A 10,021-nucleotide genomic window follows, 5' to 3' on the forward strand; every position below is an offset into this window, starting at 1 on the left:
GACAGTAGCACAACTGATTATACACTCTAATTTTGGAGGAAAAGTGAACAGATTCCTTTGACTTTTGCAAACTAAAACGTTTCCAATTGTGCATGTTGTTGATTCAGTTGGATTTGATAGAGATGGAACAAAGTGGAATTCCAAGAGGACACACCATGATGTGTTAAGAGGGAAGGTATCATTTACTACATACAATTGAATTACTGGATTCCACTTTTAAAAAACACATAGCATATCAGAGTCATCAACTTTGATGAGAACAGTCTGTGAGCTGACAAGTGTACAGAAGGGACGATGCTACTGGGTCCAGACAGACTGACGTCTGTCAATCACGCGAAGCGAATGTTCCAGCTTTAACCTATAGGCCTACCTACAACATACATGTTCCAGCTTTAGCCTATAGGCCTGCCTAGTACCTATAATTGCACACGTGTTGCATGCATGACACCAGTGTTACGCAAGCTCCTGCTGTTCGCTGCAAAGCCTTTCTTCTATGGTTGAGACACACTTATTGTGGAGTGTTAGAACTGACTGGGAGATATATTTACACTAGTTACATTTACGTACTCTCTCTCTACTCTCTGTGTCAAAGAGTTAGGCAACATTTAAGATTTTGTTTTCAAGTAAGAGATGAATAATAGGTTATTATAGAAAAACGATATGAGCTTCAACTGAATGAGTGCCTTTTATAGACAAGTCTATTTATTCAGTCATGTTCAGGGAGATATTTGTTACAGAAAATGTTACTGTGTGTAATGAAAGGACTTCCTCCTTAGGTCAATTCAACAGCTGTGACTTCCTGTTTTCATTCTTTCCTAGATGAATACATTTCAGTACTATGTTCCATGGCTTTATGTCTTGGAAACAGTTCTCCTCTTCCATTTGAGCATTGCGGTTTTATTTTGAATCACAACTAAACTAGGGTTATAGCTGATTGTCTAATGACAATATTTCCATTTTAGCAGTTTTGTCACAAAAAATGTTCTACAAAAAGATATTAGTTGTTTCCATTTGCCTTAATGTAGAATTAGGGCATATAGTATATCTGAACTTTCCTACACTGTTGACTTTTATTGAGGTGTAGTGGTTACAGTCAGCTAGCTAGCTAGTTTTTTAAAGTGCATAATTCCAGTTTACATTTGGAATTGTGTAGAGAGTTGTATGATGATTCTACACAGTCACAAACATTCACTGTGATGGAAACAGCCATTGTCGACTAAACATGAAAGAATATATGCTTGCAGCAACACAAGCCACAACATAACAGTCACACACCTATATGTCTTTCTCATGGAGAACTTACAATTTGGTATGAAACTATCCAGCACCTTATACACCATTTTGTAGCATGCATCTTTTACTGAGGACAACCAGAACATTAACAGTGACAAAGTATATTCTTTCAGCCTTTTTCTCAGATGGTCATTTTGAGTATTGTAACTCTGAGTACATGTAAAGTAATAATGGGGGAAGAATGCTGTAAAATTATGTAAAAGTCACAACGATGTATTTTATGTCTTTCAATTGTTGGTATTTTGTATAGAATAGTGTATTATAGGTTAAACAAAGCAGTGTTATTCTATGGAAATTGTAATTTAAGTGATAACCAAACCATGCATGGTTTTTAAAAAATGTCTACAGACGTGGCGTGTTATGGATAAAGGGAGATTGATTTGATTTGAATGCTCAGAGGCTTAGCATTTGTTATGTTTGATTGTTTTTCCTCTGCACATGACTTGAAACACATTAGGATAGACGGAGAGGTCGATGTAACCAGCTAGGGCTGGATTCAATCTGTATCGCTGAAGTTCAGCGTTTTAGCGTGATTGAAAATGTTCCTGCATTAGCATAGACTGCATTCATGGTAAACACTGCATATGTCGACGCAATCTGTAACGCTTCAGCCCCTAGTACTCCTATGGAACCTTCAGCAACCTTTCATTACATTGCACTCAATAAAACACGGTTTGTGTCCCAAATGGCACCCTATTCCCTATATAGTGCACAACTTTTTTTTTACCAGGGCCCATAGAGTTCAAAAGTAGTGCACTGTGTAGGGAATAGGGAGCCATTTGGGATGCACACCCATGTTTTCTGTGATTGGCTATATTATCTCCTTCTCACCCACTGCTGTACTGTAAGTCAGTGTGGGACTTGGACACAAGCACATCCAGACTCTGTGAGCTTTTCTTGCGTCTTCGCCCCTCCAACAACAACTGTATGTATGAACATCTTGCAATTAAAGGTCTCTTAAGAAACATTCAGAGACACTGTGTGAATTCTGTTGTGTGAGGGGGAAAAACATCTGATTCTTTGTTAAATGTGTTCTGGTAATAATCCCAGAGCAACTATTAGTAGTCTGGCCCTATACTGTATCTGATGTAGTATACTGAATTCATGTCCATCATTTTCACTCCTGTCACTGATGTTACACCTGGAATCCTGTCCCCCTGGCTGCACTGTAGCCTAGAGTTGTCTACATGTGACCAATAAAATCTGATACCTAAAAGTACTCGTTACATTTTGAATGCTTAGCAGGACAGGAAAATGGTCCAACTCACGCACTTAACTAGAACATCCCTGGTAATCCCTACTACCTCTGATCTGGCGGACTCACTAAATGCTTTGTTTGTAAATGATGTCTGAGTGTTGGAGTGTGCCCCTGGCTATCCATAAATTAAAAACAAGAAAATTGTGCCGTCTGGTTTGCATAATATAAGGAATTTGAAATGATTTATACTTTTAATACTTAAGTATATTTTAGCAATTACATTTACTTTTGATACTAAAGTACTTTTAAAACCAAATACTTTTTGACTTTTACTCAAGTAGTATTTTAATGGGTGACTCACTTTTACTTGAGTCATTTTCTATTAAGGTATCTTTACTTTTACTCAAGTATGACAATGTGGTACTTTTTCCACCACTGCCAACAGAGGGGGTATGGGACAAGGCTAACCAACAGAGAGGGTATGGGACAAGGCTAACCAACAGACAGGGCTAACCAACAGGGAGGGTATGGGACAAGGCTAACCAACAGGGAGGGTATGGGACAAGGCTAACCAACAGAGAGGGTATGGGACAAGGCTAATCAACAGAGAGGGTATGGGACAAGGCTAACCAACAGAGAGGGTATGGGACAAGGCTAACCAACAGAGGGGGTATGGGACAAGGCTAACCAACAGACAGGGCTAACCAACAGGGAGGGTATGGGACAAGGCTAACCAACAGGGAGGGTATGGGACAAGGCTAACCAACAGACAGGGCTAACCAACAGGGAGGGTATGGGACAAGGCTAACCAACAGAGAGGGTATGGGACAAGGCTAACCAACAGGGAGGGTACGGGACAAGGCTAACCAACAGGGAGGGTACGGGACAAGGCTAACCAACAGAGAGGGTATGGGACAAGGCTAACCAACAGGGAGGGTATGAGACAAGACTAACCAACAGGGAGGGTATGGGACAAGGCTAACCAACAGAGAGGGTATGGGACAAGGCTAACCAACAGAGAGGGTATGGGACAAGGCTAACCAACAGGGAGGGTATGGGACAAGGCTAACCAACAGAGAGGGTATGAGACAAGACTAACCAACAGGGAGGGTATGGGACAAGGCTAACCAACAGAGAGGGTACGGGACAAGGCTAACCAACAGAGAGGGTATGAGACAAGACTAACCAACAGGGAGGGTACGGGACAAGGCTAACCAACAGAGAGGGTATGAGACAAGACTAACCAACAGGGAGGGTATGGGACAAGGCTAACCAACAGAGAGGGTATGAGACAAGACTAACCAACAGGGAGGGTATGGGACAAGGCTAACCAACAGAGAGGGTATGAGACAAGACTAACCAACAGGGAGGGTATGGGACAAGGCTAACCAACAGAGAGGGCTAACCAACAGGGAGGGTGTGGGACAAGGCTAACCAACAGAGAGGGTATGGGACAAGGCTAACCAACAGAGAGGGCTAATCAACAGGGAGGGTATGGGACAAGGCTAACCAACAGAGAGGGCTAATCAACAGGGAGGGTATGGGACAAGGCTAACCAACAGAGAGGGCTAATCAACAGGGAGGGTATGGGACAAGGCTAACCAACAGAGAGGGCTAATCAACAGGGAGGGTATGGGACAAGGCTAACCAACAGAGAGGGCTAATCAACAGGGAGGGTATGGGACAAGGCTAACCAACAGAGAGGGCTAACCAACAGGGAGGGTATGGGACAAGGCTAACCAACAGAGAGGGCTAACCAACAGGGAGGGTATGGGACAAGGCTAACCAACAGAGAGGGTATGGGACAAGGCTAACCAACAGAGAGGGTATGGGACAAGGCTAAACAACAGAGAGGGTATGGGACAAGGCTAACCAACAGAGAGGGTATGGGACAAGGCTAACCAACAGAGAGGGTATGGGACAAGGCTAACCAACAGAGAGGGCTAACCAGCAGGGAGAGTATGGGACAAGGCTAACCAACAGAGAGGGTATGGGACAAGGCTAACCAACAGAGAGGGTATGGGACAAGGCTAACCAACAGAGAGGGTATGGGACAAGGCTAACCAACAGAGAGGGTATGGGACAAGGCTAACCAACAGAGAGGGTATGGGACAAGGCTAACCAACAGAGAGGGTATGGAACAAGGCTAACCAACAGGGAGGGTACGGGACAAGGCTAACCAACAGAGAGGGTACGGGACAAGGCTAACCAACAAGGGGGGTATGGGACAAGGCTAACCAACAAGGGGGGTATGGGACAAGGCAAACCAACAAGGAGGGTATGGGACAAGGTAAACCAACAAGGAGGGTATGGGACAAGGCTAACCAACAGAGGGTGTATGGGACAGGGATAACCAACAGAGAGGGTACGGGACAAGGCTAACCAACAGAGAGGGAACGGGACAAGGCTAACCAACAGAGAGGGAACGGGACAAGGCTAACCAACAGAGAGGGAACGGGACAAGGCTAACCAACAGAGAGGGAACGGGACAAGGCTAACCAACAGAGAGGGAACGGGACAAGGCTAACCAACAGAGAGGGTACGGGACAAGGCTAACCAACAGAGAGGGTACGGGACAAGGCTAACCAACAGAGAGGGTATGGGACAAGGCTAACCAGCAGGGAGGGTATGGTACAAGGCTAACCAACAGAGAGGGTATGGGACAAGGCTAACCAACAGAGAGGGTATGGGACAAGGCTAACCAACAGAGAGGGTATGGAACAAGGCTAACCAACAGGGAGGGTACGGGACAAGGCTAACCAACAGAGAGGGTACGGGACAAGGCTAACCAACAAGGGGGGTATGGGACAAGGCTACCCAACAGAGAGGGTATGGGACAAGGCTACCCAACAGAGAGGGTATGGGACAAGGCTAACCAACAGAGAGGGTATGGGACAAGGATAACCAACAGGGAGAGTATGGGACAAGGCTAACCAACAGGGAGGGTACGGGACAAGGCTAACCAACAGAGAGGGAACGGGACAAGGCTAACCAACAGAGAGGGAACGGGACAAGGCTAACCAACAGAGAGGGAACGGGACAAGGCTAACCAACAGAGAGGGTACGGGACAAGGCTAACCAACAGAGAGGGTACGGGACAAGGCTAACCAACAGAGAGGGTATGGGACAAGGCTAACCAGCAGGGAGGGTATGGTACAAGGCTAACCAACAGAGAGGGTATGGGACAAGGCTAACCAACAGAGAGGGTATGGGACAAGGCTAACCAACAGAGAGGGTATGGAACAAGGCTAACCAACAGGGAGGGTACGGGACAAGGCTAACCAACAGAGAGGGTACGGGACAAGGCTAACAGACAAGGGGGGTATGGGACAAGGCTAACCAACAAGGGGGGTATGGGACAAGGCAAACCAACAAGGAGGGTATGGGACAAGGCTAACCAACAGAGGGTGTATGGGACAGGGCTAACCAACAGAGAGGGTACGGGACAAGGCTAACCAACAGAGAGGGAACGGGACAAGGCTAACCAACAGAGAGGGTATGGGACAAGGCTAACCAACAGAGAGGGTATGGGACAAGGCTAAACAACAGAGAGGGTATGGGACAAGGCTAACCAACAGAGAGGGTATGGGACAAGGCTAACCAACAGAGAGGGTATGGGACAAGGCTAACCAACAGAGAGGGCTAACCAGCAGGGAGAGTATGGGACAAGGCTAACCAACAGAGAGGGTATGGGACAAGGCTAACCAACAGAGAGGGTATGGGACAAGGCTAACCAACAGAGAGGGTATGGGACAAGGCTAACCAACAGAGAGGGTATGGGACAAGGCTAACCAACAGAGAGGGTATGGGACAAGGCTAACCAACAGAGAGGGTATGGAACAAGGCTAACCAACAGGGAGGGTACGGGACAAGGCTAACCAACAGAGAGGGTACGGGACAAGGCTAACCAACAAGGGGGGTATGGGACAAGGCTAACCAACAAGGGGGGTATGGGACAAGGCAAACCAACAAGGAGGGTATGGGACAAGGTAAACCAACAAGGAGGGTATGGGACAAGGCTAACCAACAGAGGGTGTATGGGACAGGGATAACCAACAGAGAGGGTACGGGACAAGGCTAACCAACAGAGAGGGAACGGGACAAGGCTAACCAACAGAGAGGGAACGGGACAAGGCTAACCAACAGAGAGGGAACGGGACAAGGCTAACCAACAGAGAGGGAACGGGACAAGGCTAACCAACAGAGAGGGAACGGGACAAGGCTAACCAACAGAGAGGGTACGGGACAAGGCTAACCAACAGAGAGGGTACGGGACAAGGCTAACCAACAGAGAGGGTATGGGACAAGGCTAACCAGCAGGGAGGGTATGGTACAAGGCTAACCAACAGAGAGGGTATGGGACAAGGCTAACCAACAGAGAGGGTATGGGACAAGGCTAACCAACAGAGAGGGTATGGAACAAGGCTAACCAACAGGGAGGGTACGGGACAAGGCTAACCAACAGAGAGGGTACGGGACAAGGCTAACCAACAAGGGGGGTATGGGACAAGGCTACCCAACAGAGAGGGTATGGGACAAGGCTACCCAACAGAGAGGGTATGGGACAAGGCTAACCAACAGAGAGGGTATGGGACAAGGATAACCAACAGGGAGAGTATGGGACAAGGCTAACCAACAGGGAGGGTACGGGACAAGGCTAACCAACAGAGAGGGAACGGGACAAGGCTAACCAACAGAGAGGGAACGGGACAAGGCTAACCAACAGAGAGGGAACGGGACAAGGCTAACCAACAGAGAGGGTACGGGACAAGGCTAACCAACAGAGAGGGTACGGGACAAGGCTAACCAACAGAGAGGGTATGGGACAAGGCTAACCAGCAGGGAGGGTATGGTACAAGGCTAACCAACAGAGAGGGTATGGGACAAGGCTAACCAACAGAGAGGGTATGGGACAAGGCTAACCAACAGAGAGGGTATGGAACAAGGCTAACCAACAGGGAGGGTACGGGACAAGGCTAACCAACAGAGAGGGTACGGGACAAGGCTAACAGACAAGGGGGGTATGGGACAAGGCTAACCAACAAGGGGGGTATGGGACAAGGCAAACCAACAAGGAGGGTATGGGACAAGGCTAACCAACAGAGGGTGTATGGGACAGGGCTAACCAACAGAGAGGGTACGGGACAAGGCTAACCAACAGAGAGGGAACGGGACAAGGCTAACCAACAGAGAGGGAACGGGACAAGGCTAACCAACAGAGAGGGATCGGGACAAGGCTAACCAACAGAGAGGGAACGGGACAAGGCTAACCAACAGAGAGGGTACGGGACAAGGCTAACCAACAGAGAGGGTACGGGACAAGGCTAACCAACAGAGAGGGTACGGGACAAGGCTAACCAACAGAGAGGGTACGGGACAAGGCTAACCAACAGAGAGGGTACGGGACAAGGCTACCCAACAGAGAGGGTATGGGACAAGGCTACCCAACAGAGAGGGTATGGGACAAGGCTAACCAACAGAGAGGGTATGGGACAAGGCTAACCAACACGGAGAGTATGGGACAAGGCTAACCAACAGAGAGGGTATGGGACAAGGCTAACCAACAGAGAGGGTATGGGACAAGGCTAACCAACAGAGAGGGTATGGAACAAGGCTAACCAACAGGGAGGGTACGGGACAAGGCTAACCAACAGAGAGGGTACGGGACAAGGCTAACAGACAAGGGGGGTATGGGACAAGGCTAACCAACAAGGGGGGTATGGGACAAGGCAAACCAACAAGGAGGGTATGGGACAGGGCTAACCAACAGAGAGGGTACGGGACAAGGCTAACCAACAGAGAGGGAACGGGACAAGGCTAACCAACAGAGAGGGAACGGGACAAGGCTAACCAACAGAGAGGGATCGGGACAAGGCTAACCAACAGAGAGGGAACGGGACAAGGCTAACCAACAGAGAGGGTACGGGACAAGGCTAACCAACAGAGAGGGTACGGGACAAGGCTAACCAACAGAGAGGGTACGGGACAAGGCTAACCAACAGAGAGGGTACGGGACAAGGCTAACCAACAGAGAGGGTACGGGACAAGGCTACCCAACAGAGAGGGTATGGGACAAGGCTACCCAACAGAGAGGGTATGGGACAAGGCTAACCAACAGAGAGGGTATGGGACAAGGCTAACCAACAGGGAGAGTATGGGACAAGGCTAACCAACAGAGAGGGTATGGGACAAGGCTAACCAACAGAGAGGGTACGGGACAAGGCTAACCAACAGAGAGGGTATGGGACAAGACTAACCAACAGAGAGGGTACGGGACACGGCTAACCATAAGAGAGGGTATGGGACAAGGCTAACCAACAAGGAGGGTATGGGACAAGACTAACCAACAGGGAGGGTATGAGACAAGGCTAACCAGCAGGGAGGGTATGGGACAAGGCTAACCAACAGGGAGGGTATGAGACAAGGCTAACCAACAGAGAGGGCTAACCTACAGAGAGGGTACGGGACAAGGCTAACCAACAGAGAGGGTATGGGACAAGGCTAACCAACAGGGAGGGTACGGGACAAGGCTAACCAACAGAGAGGGTATGGGACAAGGCTAACCAACAGGGAGGGTATGGGACAAGGCTAACCAACAGAGAGGGTATGGGACAAGGCTAACCAACAGAGAGGGTACGGGACAAGGCTAACCAACAGAGAGGGTATGGGACAAGGCTAACCAACAGAGAGGGTATGGGACAAGGCTAACCAGCAGGGAGGGTATGGGACAAGGCTAACCAACAGGGAGGGTACGGGACACGGCTAACCAACAGAGAGGGCTAACCAACAGAGAGGGTACGGGACAAGGCTAACCAACAGAGAGGGTACGGGACAAGGCTAACCAACAGAGAGGGTATGGGACAAGGCTAACCAACAGGGAGGGTATGGGACAAGGCTAACCAACAGAGAGGGTACGGGACAAGGCTAACCAACAGAGAGGGTACGGGACAAGGCTAACCAACAGAGAGGGTATGGGACAAGGCTAACCAACAGAGAGGGTATGGGACAAGGCTAACCAACAAGGAGGGTATGGGACAAGGCTAACCAACAGACAGGGCTAACCAACAGAGAGGGTATGGGACAAGGCTAACCAACAGAGAGAGTATGGGACAAGGCTAACCAACAGGGAGGGTATGGGACAAGGCTAACCAACAGGGAGGGTACGGGACACGGCTAACCAACAGAGAGGGTACAGGACAAGGCTAACCAACAGAGAGGGTATGGGACAAGGCTAACCAACAGGGAGGGTATGGGACAAGGCTAACCAACAGAGAGGGTACAGGACAAGGCTAACCAACAGAGAGGGTATGGGACAAGGCTAACCAACAGAGAGGGTATGGGACAAGGCTAACCAGCAGGGAGGGTATGGGACAAGGCTAACCAACAGGGAGGGTACGGGACACGGCTAACCAACAGAGAGGGCTAACCAACAGAGAGGGTACGGGACAAGGCTAACCAACAGAGAGGGTACGGGACAAGGCTAACCAACAGAGAGGGTATGGGACAAGGCTAACCAACAGGGAGGGTATG

This window comes from Salvelinus fontinalis, chromosome 6, assembly GCF_029448725.1.
Source record: "Salvelinus fontinalis isolate EN_2023a chromosome 6, ASM2944872v1, whole genome shotgun sequence".
In the NCBI taxonomy this organism is placed as follows: domain Eukaryota; kingdom Metazoa; phylum Chordata; class Actinopteri; order Salmoniformes; family Salmonidae; genus Salvelinus; species Salvelinus fontinalis.